Source organism: Fistularia commersonii, chromosome 1 (genome assembly GCF_037954325.1).
Source record: "Fistularia commersonii isolate RoL2024-O1a breed Wild chromosome 1, RoL_Fcom_v1.0, whole genome shotgun sequence".
NCBI classification, from domain to species: domain Eukaryota; kingdom Metazoa; phylum Chordata; class Actinopteri; order Syngnathiformes; family Fistulariidae; genus Fistularia; species Fistularia commersonii.
The window spans coordinates 9,425,662-9,444,539 of record NC_141284.1 but is presented as its reverse complement, the minus strand read 5'-3'; the positions used below and the strand labels follow the sequence as shown (position 1 = coordinate 9,444,539).

At 42.4% G+C, this 18,878-nt stretch overlaps 1 protein-coding gene across 1 annotated transcript in view; it reads left to right on the top strand.

The window, feature by feature from the left end:
* Positions 1 to 9,842: 9,842 nt before the first annotated feature.
* Positions 9,843 to 18,878, top strand: part of daam2 (dishevelled associated activator of morphogenesis 2) — a 136,585-nt gene continuing 127,549 nt past the window's right edge. Inside the window, exon 1 of the mRNA XM_086146706.1 lies at positions 9,843 to 10,015. The gene's annotated coding sequence lies outside the window, so the exon portion shown is untranslated. The remainder of the gene's footprint in view (positions 10,016 to 18,878) is intronic.

The window sequence follows — 18,878 nt, the reverse complement described above, 5'->3', positions numbered from 1 at the left end:
CAGATTAGATGGGCGGCTCCTCAATGAAGCCAAATACATCAACCTCTCTCTCCACTACTTAGAGCAGGTTGCCATTTCTGACTGTTGTGTTTTCTTTAAAATCATGTTTTGTACAGTCAATTTTACAACAAAACTTGTTCTTAAAAAATTAAGTGCATATATTTTTCAGATTAGAATTTTGCGTTGCATGCACAGTATTGTCATCTAGTGTGTGCTATTTTGTTGCGTTAGTTTTAATAGAGTTTCTACTTTTCAACTATAGAGGGATAAAGTTGATGAGCCATACAATGAAACTATGGGAAAGAGTAGTGGAAACTAGACTGAGAGCAGAAGTCAGCATTTGTGAACAGCAGTATGGCTTTATGCCTAGATAGAGTACTACAGATGCAGTATTTGCGTTGAGAATGCTAATAGAAAAATACAGAGAAGGCCAGAGGGAGCTGCATTGTGCTTTTGTAGACCTAGAAAAAGTATATGACAGGGTGCCAAGAGAGGAGCTCTGGTATTGTATGAGGAAGTCTGGAGTGGCAGAGAAGTATGTTAGACTGGTGCAGGACATGTATGCTAGCTGTGAGACACTGGTACGGTGTGCTGTAGGGGTAACAGAGAAGTTCAAGGTGGAGGTGGGACTCCATCAGGGATCAGCTCTGAGCCCCTTCTTATTCGTAATGGTGATGGACAGGCTGACAGGTTAGACAGGAATCCCCATGGACCATGATGTTTGCGGGTGACATTGTGATCTGTAGTGAGAGCAGACAACAGGTAGAGGAAAATCTAGAGAGGTGGAGGTATGCTCTGGAAAGGAGAGGAATGAAAGTTAGTCGCAGCGAGACAGAATATATGTGTGTAAATGAGAGGAACTCAGGGGGAACGGTGAGGCTACAGGGAGTGGAGCTCAAGAAGCTGGAGGATTTCAGGTACTTAGGGTCAACAGTCCAGAGTAATGGAGAGTGTGGACAAGAGGTGAAGAGACGGGTCCAAGCAGGTTGGAATGGGTGGAGAAAAATGTCAGGGGTACTATGTGATAGAAGACTATCGTCCAGAATAAAAGGAAAGATGTAAAAGACAACGGTGAGACCAGCGATGATATATGGCCTAGAAACTGTTACAAAGACCAAAAGACAGGAGGCAGAACTAGAGGTTGAAGAGATGAAGATGTTGAAGTTCTCTTTGGGAGGGACCAGGATTGATAGGATCAGGAATGAGTCTATAAGAGGAACAGCACATGTTAGATGTTTTGGAGAGAAGGTTAGAGAAGCCAGACTGACATAGTTCGGTCATGTACAAAGGAGGGATAGTGAATATATTGGTAGATGGATGCTGGAATTGGAGCTGCCTGGTAAGAAGTCTCGCGGAAGACTAAAGACAAGATTTATGGATGTAGTGAGAGAGGATATGAAGGTAGTTGGTGTGAGAGAGGAGGATACGGAGAATAGGGTTAGATGGAGAAAGTTGATTCGCTGTGGCGACCCCTGAAGGGAAAAGCCGAAAGAAGAAGAAGAAGAAGAAGAAGAAGAAGAAGAAGAAGGAGAAGAAGAAGAAGAAGAAGAAGAAGAAGAAGAAGAAGAAGAAGAAGAAGAAGAAGAAGAAGTGTCAAAAGATAGTGTGATCAAAGAAGAACTCCTTGATATTGTGGCATTAAAAGACAGAACCCGTGACATAGATATGAAAGAAACAATGGGGGCCTCATTTGTGAAAGCAAATCTGCCCATATTGAAACTAACTGCGATAGCCACGGAAGGAGAGCCAGCCATGATCGGATCTGTGAACGGGCTTGTGGGGCTTTGCAAAGCTGACCGATCTTTTCCAGAGTTTTGGAATTTCCACTGCATCATCCACATGGAGCAACTCGTGTCTAAATCATTAAATTTAGATAACGTCTTGAAGCCTTTAATGGAAATTGTCAACTGCAGTTGCACACATGCGCTAAACTACAGACAAACCTCATCGCTGAACTGGACCAATCCCTTCCAGGTGACTTGGCGCTGCACTGCACTGTGAGGTGGCTGTCAAAGGCAAGCGTTTTTGAGCATTTGGATGCTGTAAAACTGTTCATGGAAGAGAAGGATAAGCACTATCCCGAGCTCTCAGACCTTAAGTGGACTATGGATCTCGCTTTTTTGGTCAACATGCTGTGCCACTTTGACAGACTGAACCTGACCCCGCAGGGAAAGTCAAAAATACTACCTGACCTGGTGCAAAGTGTGTTTGCGTTCGCCACCAAACTGAAGCGGTTCTAGACACATAATCAGAAGAAAGATTTAACGCATTTTCCCACTCTGCTAAAAGCTAGCGAGCAAGTCACCAGTGCCGTCCTGAATAAGCAAACAGCAAGATATGCAACAATGGTTGAAAACCTGAACGAAATCTTTGTAACCCGGTTCCGTGATCTTCAACTGAAAAGGACACAGATTACATTCTTCGTTGAGCCGTTTAATGCGGAGTCTGGCTGCTTGAAAACCTTGCTGGTCACAGATGAGGCTGCAGCTGAGTTGGAGATGATCGATCCTTGTGAAGAGGACCAACTGAAACCTGCTTTGAGAGATGGGACCATTGAACTCTGGAAAAGTGTGCCCGTGGAAAAGTACTCAAATGTCAAATGGGCTGCGCTTAAGATACTGTCAATGTTTGGGTCAACATACGAGTCTGTTTTCTACCCTGAAACACGAGAAATCAAAGCATCGCTCTGTTCTGACAGACACACGACACACAACTGACTATAAAACAGATTTGAAAAGGATTGTTGAGGGCAAGGAACGTCAGAAGTCCCACTAAACAACATGCATGGTAAGAGAAAAAAATGCTATTGTAAATTATAGGGTTTTTCTGAGCCCGGATGAAGAAGGTTTTGAATAAACCTTATGACTTCCAAACGGATTGGTTGAGGCCCAGGTTACATGGGAGGCAAGCAGGATGGCACTGGGTTGTAGTGTCGGGGGAATGCAGTAACAGGTGAACCACATGGCACTGGGTCATGATGTAGTGAGGAATCCAGTATCCAAACTCATCTGCTAGAAGCCCGGTCAAAGGAAAGGTGGCCAGGCAGAAGGCACTGGGATACACTGATGAGGTCAGGAATGGGCAGGCAGGGAAGGCGCGCTTGCATACTCCAACGAGGAGAGCCCAGTCGGGGGACAGTCAGCCAGGTGGAGAGGTGTTGGCATACACTGACAAAAGAAGGAGGGACAAGGAATGTAGCCATCTGTCTCCAGTTTGTGGTCTCTAGATGTGTGAGGGAAATGAGTGAGGATACCTAAGGATTAAACTTCACTGGGGTTCGCACTCTGGTCTCCAGTCTGTGGTCTCTGGATGTGTGGAGAAAAACAAAAAAGGATATGTCGGGACTAGCCTGACAAAGGTTGGCAATCCAGTCTCCGATCTGTGGTCTTCGGATTTATAGGGAAACGAATCAAGGACATATAGGGATGATGCTGATAGGGGTTTGCACTCCGATCTCCGATGAGTGGTCTCCGGATGTGCAGGGAACAGGCAGACAAGATGGTGCGGAAAAACAGGAGGGGAGTAAGCTCATGAAAATCAATGAGGAGGGAAAGACTTGGCCACTGGTGAGACTAAAGCTCCAGCTTTTAAGTCCCCACTGATTGACGGCAACCAGTGCAGCAATGGAGAATGCCGCAAAAGCACACAAACCCTACAGTATTGACAGGAAGATAAATGGAGCAAGATTTGTCTCGAAGGTGGAGTTTGTTAGGATTGTTCTGAAGGTGGAAAGAGTGTGGTGGATGAGACAGAGGTGAGACAGTGGTAATTGATGCAGACTTTGAGGCCTGTTTCACATTGGTCCAAATTTACATTTGTGGTGCTAACTCACAATAGCAACTCATTAGTCCACCAACATCAAAACTGAAAAAGTTCACTAACATATACATATTCCTGGAGCAGACTTCAATTAACATCTTGGTGCAAGAAACAGAGGTTAATAAGAAGTGAAGGTTTGGCTTGCAGGATAGGAACACAGAGGGACAGATGGTGATAGGCTTTGCAAAAAGGATAGAAATGGCTGTGAATATTTTTTTTTTCAGAGAATTGGGAAAAAAATAGGGTAACTTATAAGAGTAGAACATGCAGGCTGATTACATATTTTATAGACAATGTAATCTGAGGGAGATCAGTGACTGCAAAGTAGTATTGGGTGAGAGTGGAGCCAGATAGCATAGGATGGTAGTTTATAGGATGAATCTGGTGACAAGGAAGAGGAAGAGGGCAGAGGAAGAGCAGAACATAAAGTAGTTGAAAGTGAAAATGGAGAAGTCTTGTACGGTTTCAGGGAAGAGTTGAGAAAAACTTTGGGTGGTCATGTTGCAATTCCAGATGATTGGCCAACTGTAACTAATGTGATCAGGGAGAAGGGTAGGAGATTACTTGGTGTGTTGTCTGGAAGATAGTAGATAAGGAGATTTGATGTGTAATGAAGATGTCCAGGACTATATACAGAGAAAAAGGCGAGCAAAGTAGAAGTTGGTTATTGAGGGGACTGAAGAGAACAGACAGGAGCACAGGGAGATGCAGCGTAAGGTTAAGGTAGAGGCATCAAAGGCCAAACAAAGGGCACATGAAGACCTGTATGCTATGTCGCAAAGTAAGGAGTGAGAGGGATTTAAAGAGGTTGGCAAAACAGAGAAATAGAGATGGGAAGGACATGCTGCAGGTTCAGGTCATTAAGAATAGAGAGGGAACTGTATTGATTGATGCTAGCAGACTGATGGGAAAATTGAAAAGAGTACTTTGAAGAGCTAAGAAATTAGGAAAATGAAAGCAAGTGAAATAGCAAGGTTAGTAAAGGAGAAGTGAGGAGAGCACTGCAGAGGAGGAAGAGTGGAAAGGCAGTTGGTCCTAATGATATAGTTGTGGAGGTATGGAAGTGTCTAGGAAAGGCAACAGTACAGTAGATTGGTTAGATTATTCAACAGGATCTTAGAGTATGAAGATGGCTAAGGAATGGAGAAGTGTGATGGTGCCCCTATTTAAGAATAAGGAAGATGTGCCATATTTCGATTACTTTAGAGGAATGAAGTTCATGAGCCATACAATGACGTTATGGGAAAGAGTGTTGGAAACCTCAATTGAGAGCAAAAGTCAGCATTTGTGAGCAGCAATTTGGTTTCATAGCTAGAAAGAGTAGCATTACCTGCTTGAAGAATGCTGATACAGAAGTGCCAGAATCATAAGTCCGAGGGAACTGAATTGTGCCTTTATAGATCTAGGTAAAGCTATGACAGGGTGCCAAGTGAGGAACTATGGTACTGTATGAGGAAGTCTGGAGTGACAGAGAAGTTCAAGGTGGAGGTAGGACTGCATCAGGGGTCGGCCCTGAGTCCCTTCTTGTTTGCAGTGGTGATTGACAGGCAGACTGATGAGACATTGACAGGAATCTCCATGGGACATCATATTTGTAATTGACATTGTGATATGTAGTGAGAGCAGGAAGCAGGTGGAGGAAAATCTCAAGTGATGGAGGTATGCTCTAGAAAGAAGAGGAATGAAGGTTAGCTGCAGCAAGACAGAATTACACGTGTGATCCTGAGGGGAACGGTGAGACTTTAAGGAGTTGAGAAAAGATTCATTCTTTGTAAAACATTTAGTCCAAAATATGGAGCATACTCTTTCTAGACTACCTGATCGGATAATCTGGTCCTACTCCACCTATCAACCTATGTATGATGAATTGCCTAGAAATGTCTAGATTAAATTTATCGAATGAATCCCTGATTTGTTAATGGATGAAAATATTTTTCAGTCTTTTAGTCACCGACAACTGCATGGTTCAATCATGACAAGTTAATAAAGGTGAAAATTATCAGTAATCTTTCTAGTTCAAAACTTGTTTCATCAAGGACAGCATAGTAGAACAACAAATTTAAACACCACTTGTATTATCATCTTCAAATCCCAGCGTGGTGAATTGCATGATAAGAATTTTAGCGAAACGAATGTTCCCTGGACGAAGAGAATATTTTCTACAGAGTTTTAATTACAAGGTTGAACCAGGGGGGAAAAAAAAAAACACATCGATGGACGCGAGTTAAGATGTTTGGCTGACTGTAGGTAAGATAAGTTTTTGTGATCGGCCCAGACTAGCACCAGATTCACAACATGCTCCAACCAAAACAAGTTTGGCTGCAAGAAATTCTCGATTCCCCACATCGTAGTTTCTCTCAGCTGGGGATAACCTGCCAGAGTAAAAGGCACAAGGGTGAGGTTTTCCAGAGTCTGTTCTCTGTGAGAGGACCGCACTGATCCCCGTTTTAGAGGCATCGACCTCAAGCACAAGTTGTTTGTGGGGATGGGGCTGGACGAAGACGGGTGCTTGAGAAAACCTCCACTTCAGTTGGCTTCAGAAGTCTATGAGAAGGTGGAGGTAAGGGTGGTCAGTGGGGAAGCTGTTTGACTGATTCCATATGAAGCAGCTATAGAAGTTAGCAAACCCGAGGAACCTCTGGAGTTGTTTGCGTGTTTCTGGAATTGGCCAGTCCGGAACTGCTTTCATTTTCGCTGGGTCAATACGAAGCTGTCAGCCCTCATGGATGCAACTGAGTAATTGAGGCAATTGAGGTAACATGAAACTCACATTTATTGGCTTAACGTAGAGGCGGTTGTCCACCACTTGCTGCAGAATCATTTGCACATGCTGACAGGGATCCGAAAGAGACTTTGAAAACATGAGAATGTCATCCAGGTGGACAGACACAAAGATCCAGTTGAAGCCAAGGACGATGGGTGAGTACGACATGGGTGAAGACTTAGAAGGATATTTGTTCACGCTGGTTTCCAGAAAATAACTCTAAGGGCTCGGTTTTGTAAGTGATCCAGGGTAAGGTTCTACTGTTCAGGGCAGAAACATTCAACGGCGTGGCAGAGATATGGTTTCTATCCTTGACTGCAAGACAAGAGAGTGGTCAATCAGGCTTTGCTTGCAAACCGAGTTGACGAGTGTGGTGAGGCAGAGAGAAACGCTGTTTAAGTTGCAGGTAGCATGAGTCGAGAGGTGGTGAGAAAAAGGCATTCTTCAGCGAGGAAGAGTTCCACCCAGACGCAGTTCGAAACTCAATGGCGAAAGCAGAAACCGTTCATCAACCTTGATTAAGCATCCCTAGATTTCAGGATCAGGTGGTGTGGTCAGAATCCTGCCTGAAGGTTTGCTTGAATTCCTGAAACAATTCCTTGAAAATACAACCAAAGCTGGATGGGTCCTGGAAGCGGGCTTTGGCCCATCTTAGGGTCTTGCTCGCAAGGAGTCCCAGGATAAACAAAATTTTGGCGCTGTCATGGGGGAATTCATTTGGTGAATGATTGAAGGCCAAGGTGCACTGTATAAGAAATCCCCCACAACAGCCTACCTCTCCTGAGAATTTCCCTGCCATGGGTGAGCTAATATCCCAGGAGGTGGCAAGGGCCCAGGAGATTTGCGGAGCAGTGGATAATTGCATCCTCCACACCCATGTGTTGCCTGTAGGCGAACTGCAAAGGGTCTAGGGAAGCAGATAGCCAGTCTTTCAGGTGCTGGAACATAAGCGTCTCCAACAACTTTATGACATGTGACATTAGTGCCACTGGCCTGTACCCATTGAAAGTACTTGGACATCCCTTCATGGGTACTGGGACAATGCAGGAGGTCTTCTCGCAGTCAGGCACCTTCAGCAACCTCAGAGAGAGGCAGAGAGGTTGAAGAGGTACTGGAAGACCCCAGCAAGCTGCACAGCACACACCTTGAGGACCCTGGAGTTGATGTTGTCCGGCCCACTGGCTTTGCTCTGCCTCAGCCTAGAGGCTGCACCTGCCTGGATTTGAGGGTGAGGGTGAGGCTGTCGGGGTCTCACACCTGGGTTCAATTCGTAATCGGCGCCAGCTGCAGCAGCAGCCGCTAATCAAGATCCCTATAAAGGGCAGCGGCACGCTCTGCCTGGTGCCGGGGGATTGTGGTTGTCCAACAACCCTGACCACTGTGGATCCATGTCACGACCGGACCCCTACTCTGCGAGAGCTCCCTCTGGACGTGCGGACCCTGACCCCGTGAGACCCCCTTGGTGGACCGCCGGACCCTGACTGTAGACCGGGACCCCCTGGTGGACCACCTGACCCTGTCCGAGACCCTGCCCGGGGCCTGTCCTGGTGAGACTCTGTCTCGGGGCCAGGGACTTGCCAGTGACACCCTACCTGCTTGTCTACCTAAATAAAGCGCTTCAATCCTGATTTCAGCCTCAAAGGTGTGGTTCCCTGCCCGAGTCCACCCCCGCGTCCCGTGACAGAGGCTGTGGTTGTGGAGACGGTGGTGGGAAGTGTCTCCATCAGTGATCAGGGAAATGGGGGGGATGATGTGGCGGGATGCTGACCGAGGGGGCTGTCGGGAGGCGAGCATTCAGCTGAGCAGATCTCTGGAAATTGTTTCAGGCTCAGCTGAGGTTTCTAGTTAGGGCAACATATGACACCCTACTAAGGACAGAGCAATGCTGTGATCTGTGCAGGACCATCAATGCCTCACTGCAGTACATGCGGTCGGCCTGCAAAACAGCACTGATACAAGGTTGGATCAGATGGAGGCATGACCAAGTGCTCAGGAAGCTGGTAGAGGTTCTGGGGAAAAGTCGGCAGGAGGCAAACAACCAAAATCCATCAGGGAGCTGATGGAGGATCCATGTCCTCTGGCAGAGGGAACCCACAGTCACCTGCCAAACTACTAACACGAGGGGTGGGGTAGAAGATGCAAGTGGATCTAGGTAGGCAGCTCCAGTCTCCACAGGAGATATGCAGCACCACCTTAAGACCAGACAGTGTGCTGTGGTCTGCGGGTGAAGTCAGCAATACTGATTGCGCTGACAGGGCCATGGGAGGAGGGACTGGAAGCTCCCCTTAAGAGAAAGAAGGCAAAGAATGCAGACCTGGTCACATGGTGCAGAGAAAGTGGATGGAGCGTGAGGCTTTGTGGGCAAGTCATCATCACGCCTGCTCAAGAATCTGGGCCTACGTGGAGCCAGACTTAGAAGATCTACCAAAGAACTGTCTGAGAAAGTGGAGATAGCAAGCCACTGGCTCTGGCTGAATCAGTGTGACATCCAGTTAGGTTTTGCTGCAGGGGGTGTCAAGGGTGGCTGCTCACTGCCTCGCTACCAAGAGATGCTCTGCATTGAGGGGTGTCATGTCAAAGAGCGGTGATCCCTGGCTGAAGACCCTGCAGCAAAACCTTGTGGTATGCGGTCAGGTTTAGGCCGACCTCAGGGAAGAGTATGCCCCTGCCATGCACAGACTACCATAGGTATTTTCGGAGTTACGACAGGCCTAAGGACCAGCAGGGAAGACCACCTCCCTGGAAGGAATAATCACCAACAATAGTTTTTGAACTGGCGCTCTGCAGTCTGAAAGAAGAATCCAGTAATGGGTGTGGTCTATGAGTCCTACTAATAACTTACTGTGCACCACAAGGACAGTTTCTTTTCAGCAGCAACTGGCCTCATCTACAAGGTCCGCAATATTTATTGACACTGCCTGTCAAAACTACATAAGTTGAAGAGAACCCCAACACGTAATGGAAGGCAGACATGTTGCTGGTACATTGAAACAACACAACTGAGAAAGCAGTACAAAACAACATTGCAGCAATTAGACTTGATTTTCTTCCCTTGAAGACATTTCACGTCTCATCCGAGAGGTGTCTTCAGTTCAAAAGGACGGTGGGGAATTTCCGAATGTTATCCATCCATCGAACGTCTGCCGCGTATCCTGCACCCAAGGGTTGAGGGGGATGCATGTTTGAGAGAGCGCGATCTCAGACAGGCTGCGCTGTCCCTTTAAGACGGGGGGCGTGATACAGCTGTTCTGGCCGAATTGACAGTCTCATTACAGTCTGCTAACGTTCAGCTGAATAAATAATCTTTGGTTGAGCGCAAAATGGAATCGGCTTCCTCTTCATGCATTTCAAAGAGTATAATCACCTGGTGACTCTGTCAAGGGATAATCATAATCGAAAAGACGTGTTTTTGTTCCGCAAATATCCAAGAAGGTAAGCTTACAATTTTCCTATAGAAATTAGTACGTGCTGAGTGGCAGTTTGTGATAGTGCTCGGCCGTCGTAGATGCAAAGGCTAACATCAGCAGAAATACTTCGAATTAAAGGATCGTCTGCGGGTAATTTTGTTTTTCTTCATATTGGGCCGGACCATTTTTAGCTTTCTGGACGTTGCGATATTTAGATATACCCACCTCTGCTTGGACCTGCGATGTTTGTGTTTTATACTATGACAATACAGTATCAATGCTCACACGACATTAAATTCAACGCTGTATTTGCATTAAGACACTCAGAAGCCTTTGCAAAGGAGGAAAACAGGGTTTGTACGCTTGGGCGAACGCGCGTTTTTACGTAACTGAATTTGGGCGCATGATAGCGCCTGTTGACCTATATTTTACTTTTTAGTCACCTCATTAACAACAATTCTGTGTATATATATATGATTAAAATCATAATTACTGACCGGGTAATGAAATTAATTTGACCTCGATATTGGAGCGCTGTGGGCTTTTAGCGAGATGCCTCCTATGGTCGACAGAGGACCCGCCCCATGCGATGTAGTGCAAAAAATTTTATTCGCAAGATCAGTTGGTCGATTTTCAATCTCCCCAGTTGGTTTGCCGGATCAAACCTTTTTTTTTCTCCCTTTTTCCTAGCCTGTGTATTTCCAATTTAAAGAATGCAGAAGATCTTATCTCAAGAGAATCAAAATTCTATCTTTTTCAAAATTAAAATAGTAAGAGAAGGGAATCAATGTTCCCATAATAAAAACAAACAATAAAATAAACATCTTAGATTTGCCATATTGCTCTTCTTTTCTGGTAGCATCTAACATCCTGCAGACTAAACATTTCTCCCTGTAATGTAAACTATGTACCTCTCCAAGGTTTTCTGTCAAATCATAAATAATTAAAGCCTTTGCTGACAGATAAAGGTCTAGGTTCCCATAACCATGTCCCATAACCCACCCCTCCCCATATATGGGGTGCAAGATAAGTTCCTCTTGGAACCTCTGGACCTGTTGAAGACCCTACAGTAAGTGTCTTTATCAGATAATACAACATCATGGGGTATTAAATACAACTGACCACCTGGCAGTAATGCAGCATTCTGTTCCGTGCATTAAGATTTTGTTGTCTGTAGGTGTTAAGTAAACTGTAAAGATCCTTAACTGTTTAGGGATGTTCAAAAGATGATCATGGGTAAAAGAATTTAGGGGTTACGACTCAGACATTACATTTTAATTATCATAACCTATTGTGACCTAGTGGCTTGCACAGCTGCTAAAGTAGTTTTTTTTTAATATGTAATTAAAATACCATGTAGGTATCTATATATACTGTTGACTGAAACCTGTAGTGCCAAGTTAATTTATGTTAGTGATTGGATGGATTAAAAAGCCCTGCTATGAAGCTGTCGTCATATTTAGCAATGTAACTGATGCTAATATATTCTAAGCTTTTCCACAACTTTTTCTTGCATCATGCATATAAAATGAATGATTTGCTGTTTACTGTCACATTGGACTACAGCAGCTGTTTTAGCAATTTACGTAAAGTATTTTACACTTTAGTGGTTTGATGATAGCATGCAGTCCTACCTGCGTGCTGCCCAAAGGAGGGAAGATTGGTCTGATCCAAGAGTAACAAGGCCACTGGGCCGATATGTTCTTCTGGTCTGCATCCCTGGTGACTGAGCAAAGAATGTAAGTTATCTGTTCGCTTTTCTGGGAGCTGCAGTGTGACTGCAAGCCTTATTCAGCTCAGGGTGGCTGCATATACTAGTAGGTATCGAGTGGGAACACACTTAACTTGGCGTATGTGCTAAGCGGAAGATTCTTTATCTCCCTGGACTCCTGTCTTTTTTTTTTAGTACCGTCATTATCCCTCTTCTTATTTGCTGACCTCTTTCTCTGTATATACTCCTTCACCTTCTCTTTCCATCAAGTCTCCCTAACTACTTTCCTTCCAGATGACATATGGAGTACTGTCCTACCTCTGCTGTTACTGGTGTTTCTTCCTTTTCTGGAAAAACGTATTCCCTACACCCATTTCCATTCCTTTTGCAAAGTCTACGGCCATCTGTCCCTCTGTGTTCCTATCCTTGATACCAAACCTTCATGGGATGTGCAAGTGCTAATTTATGACTATATCTATAATATTCTAAATATTTTCCACATCAGTAAGAATTATTTTAGAATAGGGTTAACTGGTCATGGGAATATTACAGTAACTGACAAAACCATCTCCCTTTTTTCCCCAATGTTCACATTCATGACCTAATAGTTCAATTTTTTTGTTCTTTGTTTTTTGGTTTGGTCATAGTCTATGAGATGCTGGACAAAGGTTTGAGTATTGGGCATCCAGCCCATTTTGTTTGCCCTTAATGCTTGGCTAAGAATATTCTGAGTTATAGAGAAAGTGACAGATTTTTTTCTGTCGATGGAAGGTCAGGGGGATGGGCGACAAGGTGCATATACGTGTGCTACCTCTTTGAGCACAATGCAGCTCTTTCACTTGGGATCTGGAGCACATATGGAATAATTTATCAAACCTCCAGTTTCTCGTCACCCCCACATCTCAAATTCAGTTTGCAACTCCATATAGCTTTTAAGGCTGTACCTAGACTTAACAGCTCTTGCTCAAGAGCAGTTCTCAAGCCAGTAGTCTATTATCACTTTCAGAAAAGTCAAATGGAAAGAGACTTTACATTTTTAAATGTACACTCAGTCTGTATCCTGCATACTTGTCTTATTTATTGAGCCATAAAGTACTGGCTGGGTTACCCCTTGGAGATGCCATTTTTTACAGTTGGTGTCCGGTCGAACAAACACAGTTAACCATATAGGATATGAACTCAAGTTTTGCATTTAGTCAAGTTTACTTAGTGCCTACAAGAAAATTAATGGACATAGTGAGAGAGGATATGAAGATAGTTGGTGTGAGAGGAGGATAAAGAGAATAGACTTAGATGGAGAAGGTTGACTTGTTGTGGGGACCCCTGAAGGGAAAAGTCGAAAGGAGAAGGAGACGTATTGCCTGCATGAAATTATAGAGGACACTATTTTTACAGTAACACTATGCCAGTGTGGCATCATAAGGGATTTGCCTCTAAACTGCACAGCCTTGTGTAGATAAGAGTGCAACTTAGATGTTTATTATGTCTCTGCATTCCAGCATCATATTTAGAATATCAACCTCAGGGGAGTACTACCATAAAAGGAGTTTTTACTGAATGTTGCTGGGCCACTCAAAAGGAGGGTTGTTTGCTGTATTTTGTCAGATGAAATATTACATTCCCACCAGACAGGAACTGATCACAAAGTTAATGGTGATTTTTTTTTTTTTTTTTTTTTTTTTTAAAAACAGGCAGAAGTGAAATTGTTAGGGGTTAATTATTTTCTTGTCATTCGCCTGCAAAAGGATATGAGGCTTATATGTTGATCTGTAATTTGACAGATCAAAATTCTTGTTAAAATCCTACTTGTAAATGGTGTAATGTAATCATAATATATAAATAAACAAATGCATCAGAACCAAAGGTCAAACATGTTTCTTTTCCCTTTTTAAAAAGTATTATTTATTAAGTTCTAGATACTACTCTCAAGCCCTTTTCACACTTAAATTGTAGTAGTGAAAATAGAAAATTCCAGCTAAAATGTTAAACATATGTTACTGTCTACAAGCAGAAGATAATGAGTATTGTATGTATCTTTTTACATTGTTATAGGTTCTGTAAGTGGTGGGACGAGTGATTTGTGAAGACACATTTTCATAGTAATAAAGAAGCCTCTTGGATGACAAATGAAATGTCTTCAAGAGAAAAACAGTCAGCTGCCACAAACAGATATTATAACAAATAATGATGAGATGAGATGATATGAGATGAGAACAACTTTATTAATCCCGAAGGAAATTGTTGTGCCAGATATGCGCTGCTCTACTTGTTTACAGCTTGTACATAATCATGTAGCATTTAAATTGAAGGGTGTACTTATTGGCTCACGATGATGAGAATTCTACTGAAATACAACCTTTGGCCTCAGCTCATAAATAATTGGGATTTGTTTATGAAGTACTTGTCATTATGTAAGCCTAAAATAATCTGAACATGACTAGTTAGAGTTCAGTATTTAAACCTTAGGTCATGCTTTATATCTATACAACTTGAGCTAAAATGATCAACTGAAACTTGGGAATGTTCTCTGTTTTGATATTGTGTAAACAAAGCACTTGGATTTTCAGCCTGAGAACTTCTTTTCTCGCCTTGTGCCATTCCAAGGACAAACTTCTCCATGATTTAGCAATATCTCCAATGATGCCATTTTGGATGTGGCCTAACATTGTTTCATATTTTTAGCAGATTATACCATTGAGGACATGTATTTAGAACAGATTACTCTAATGAAGTCAATCACCAACCATGCAGCCTCCAACCACTGTTCAAACTGCACTTGCACATTGGCTTACTTACTGGAAAAACACACTTAGGTTTGGCAGCGCCCCTTCTCCTCCAAGAAGTGGCTAGTGGTGGCTTGGGCAGCAGGATGCATCTGTCAAGCCAGTAGGGAGTAAATCACCTCATTAACTGCTTTTCAGTAGTTATTTGTTCTTGAAGGCCAGATAATTCAGGGCTTCCAGTAAAGCTTATTAAAAACAATGAATCGAATAAAGGACTGATGCATTGATCTAGATGTGTCACAGACAGGATGTGATGGGTACGTAACTACCATTGGAGAATTAGAACTGGCTCCAAAAATAGAAAAAATGTCATGTATGGATTTGCAATATTGTTAATTACACTTTATATATTTAAAGTTGTGACGTTTTTGTTGAACCATTACATAGTTCACTTTACAACTTTGAACTTAATGATTGTGAACCTAATTTATCTTTTAATAAAGAGTTATTTATCAACAACAACATTAAATACAAGAAAAATCTGCTGCATTCATTTCTTATGGCTATGTTAACAACACATTCTCAATCCAATGTGTCAACCATTGACGAAGGAAGTTAAAATTTTTGTGTCACATACCGACACATTAGGAACCCCTTTCTCGTCATTTTCGAGGAACTTGGAGCGTCATGTCTACATTAACACTGCTATTTCTCTCTAAAACTAACGAAAGTGAAGGCTGAGTGAGTATTTTGCACATTTGTGTTCTAAAGGAGAAATCGCGTTCCTCCACTGACGTTACACCTGATTAGAAAGGGGTGCCCATGGGCCGGTATGTGACTCATGGGAATGTGTCATCGAAAAATAAGGAAAAAAATTAGATGCTTCTCCAGGTTCATTGAAAAATGATGAGAAGGGGTCAACCGCCTGACGGATGCCGAGGGAAGCTTCACCATTCCTCAGGCGGTTGACACATTCTCCAATGTGTCAACAGCCTGACACAGCTTGTTGCTTATAAAGCCATAAAGAGTAAATGCAGCAGATTTTTCATGCATTTAATGTTGTTGTTAATAGGCAATAACTTATCAGCTTTGTAAGTTCAAGGTTCTGGCATGGACTAGAGAGCGTCAGAGAGCAGAAAAGTGAGCTGTAATATGTTTCCTTTTTGTACTTCCTGCTACCAACAGTTGTGTTGGATTTTGCTTTAAAGGAAATTTCTTTTTGGCTGTGGAAAAATGTTTTCAATTGAAATTATCCTGGAAATGCTGCAGATAAAGCCAGAAGAAATTGTGGCAACTGATTTTAAATTTATTTAATGTTTAATGTTGTTTTACTAGACAATAACTTAAAATCTGTTAGTTTCAGGGTCAATATATGCAATCAGTACATTTAATTAAGCTTTTCAATAAACATTTATCCCCTCCGGCCCTTGACTTTGGTGATTACAATTTGCCCCACTGTGTATTTGAGTTTGACACCTCTGGTCTAGAGACATTAAAAATTTAAATATTAAGGGATCCCCAGTTACCAAGATGTCATTGCCCTGTTTGATCAGTATTTGCACCAGCTACATAAAAGCGGTAACAAAATCTCTCAACATCTCTTAGTTTGTATAAAATTTGGGCTCGGTCTGTAAAAAGATCCACTTTTTGTCATAGGCTGTTCACTTAAGACCTACTGACTGCTGTGTTGATTGACCAGATGACTCGCCATCAGCGTCCTCCTAGATCTTACTGGTGCCTGGTTTTTGTCATCAGATGCTACTTCAGTAGTAGTGGGTTATTGACATTTTCACAGGAGACCATCCGGAGTCTCCTGTCTGTGGCGTTCCTTCAAGCTGGCTTCACTTTTTTAGTATGCTTGTGAAAGAAAACTGTTGGCATGGTGTTTGCATTGGGTGTCCATTTTAAACTAGCAGGACCTGTGAGATCTTTCAGCAGCTTGGGTTGGCTAAATGCATCAAATGCATCTGGGGAGAAGCTGCAAGAACACAGACGCGAAGCTGTATGAAGTTTTGTAAGTCCACATGCAATATCCCACTCTCTTGCTCATCTTGTCACTTGGAAAGCTGCGTAGACTAGCATCAGCCACTTTTTTCCCTTGGACTGGAAATTGCACTCAAAAGCAGCACAATTAATATTTATTAACTGTATATACAGATATCTCTGAAGAATTAAAAACAAATGTTATTTTCCTTGTGTTCATTTTTATTTAGCCATTTTATTAAGGTGGGTCCATGTCTTTCATGACCCTCTTGAAACTAAAAGTAAAGTATATGTTTGTTTTTCAGTACAACTGTAATCCAACAGTACCCCTGAGAACTATTGAATGGTGGCTGTGAAAGAGCCCAAAATTAAGGCTATCATGCTGTTCCGTTGACACACTGCCCTAGACATAAACTAGAGAATTGTCTTCTCACTATTATTTCTTTTTAAATAGCTCATAATTTAGAAATCAGAATTAGTATATGAGGTGAATTTTAATAGCTTGTTCAGAGTTATTTTTCCACTTTTGGATATTACAGTTAAAGCTATATTTTTATATCTTGAAGGCACAATTTACATTTGATTGGTGAATATGTTACAGATCTATGGCAACATACTCTGCTAAAACTGTCTTCAAATTTATGGTCAGGATAAGTGGTTTCCAATTAAAGATATTAAAATTATTCCTCTGGCTCAGTGTGATCATATTTGCCTTGGACAAGGCTGTAAATGGTAAGCAATAGTCTTAACTTTAAGCCATTACAGCAATCAATACAATTGTTGCAGCTTATTTAAGTTGAATTACTTTGATTTATACCAAATTACCATACTCCACACTGCTGCCTTATGGATGACAGCTCCCTTATAATTTTCTATTTATTAATGCTTTGATGTGAATTTTAGCTTACAACATTGTTCTCACTGCTCTTTAGATACTTATTTCAACCAATGTATATCAAGTTGGTGCAACTGTTTTATGCTTGGCTCCCAGAATAATCTCTGTAAGATTTTCATTCTCATAGCTTCCCCTATTTGGTTGCAGGGCTACAAGCCAGCTAGTGATCAATAAAAAGGAACAAGGGAGGCTAGGAAAAAGAAGGTACGAAAGGCTTGGATAGAGGAAGGGATTTTTGCTAGATTATGGATTCTTTCTCATACCGGATCAGTTGAGACCCTGGTTAACTACAAACACCATTGGTAACATCAACCTACAAGGTACCAGCGGGAATTGGGCTACTGTTGGTTGAAGGAGAGGATGAAGGCGTCTTTAGAAGTAGATGGAAAGAGAAAAGGAAAAAGTCTGGGACTAAGAGAAGGGGTTATGATAGGAAAAGGTCGAGTCTGTTTGCATGATGCAGAGAGTAAAGGTGGATATACTGTGTGTCCAGGAGACCAGGTGGAAAGATAGCAGGGCTAGAAGCTTAGGTTTGGGTAATTTGTACTATCAGGGTTTTGATAGGAACAGAAATGGGATAGGAGTTATTTTTAAGGAGGAATTCGTTAGGAGTGTCACTAATAGAATAGAGTGTCACTGACAGACAAATTTATAAAAAATCTGGAAATAGAAAGTGTGATGCTCAGTGATGTTCGTGGTTATGAGGCACCAGTGGGAAGTCAGTTAGAGGAGAAGGAAATGTTCTGGAATGAGTTAGATAAAGTGATGCAGAATATGCGAGAGTGGTAACTGGCTTAGACTTCAATGGACATGTTGGTGCAGTCAGTTAAGGTGATAAAGAAGTGACGGGCAGGGTTGCTATCCAGGATAGGGACACAGAGGGACAGGTGGTGGTAGACTTTGCAACAATGGTGGAAGTGGCTGTAGTGAATACTTTTTTCCAGAAAAGAGAAGAACATAGCATGCAGGTAGATTACATCATGTATAGATAAAGTCATGCGAGCTACTTATAAAATGACCAAGTCAAAATGATCTACCCACAACAAAAATGTCAAACATTCTTTATATGTACAATGTATGTTGATGAACCTTGCATAAGCGGATGAGACAATATTTCACAACACAAAATAAATACAGTATGTACATTTATTGTCATTACCCAAGTTCACTCCGATGACTTGCATTGAATTGAATCAGCCAGGGATGCATTGTCCAGACAGCAGCTGCTTACAGCCAGCCTTATTAATGATGACGTGACTCACCTCGAACAGCGCTTCGGTCGTGGCTTTCGCTTTTGAAGTATGTTGTATAAAAAGTGACTGCTGTCTGGACAACTGGGACTTGAGTTCCTTCACCTTTCTCTTTCTCAGCTCACTTTTCGGCGGGATGTCGTTGTCGTATTTACCATGAACAGTTCAAAAATGCCGCTCCACATTACCCTTCTTTGTTATTACGATGTTAGACTGGCAGAAGAGGCCTAGCACTTCAAAAATGTCATTGTGAAAAAAAAAGTCCTCCTCAAATTACATATGAAAGTGATAAGTTTTTGTCCTCTTACTTGGTCCTGCTCCCCCAT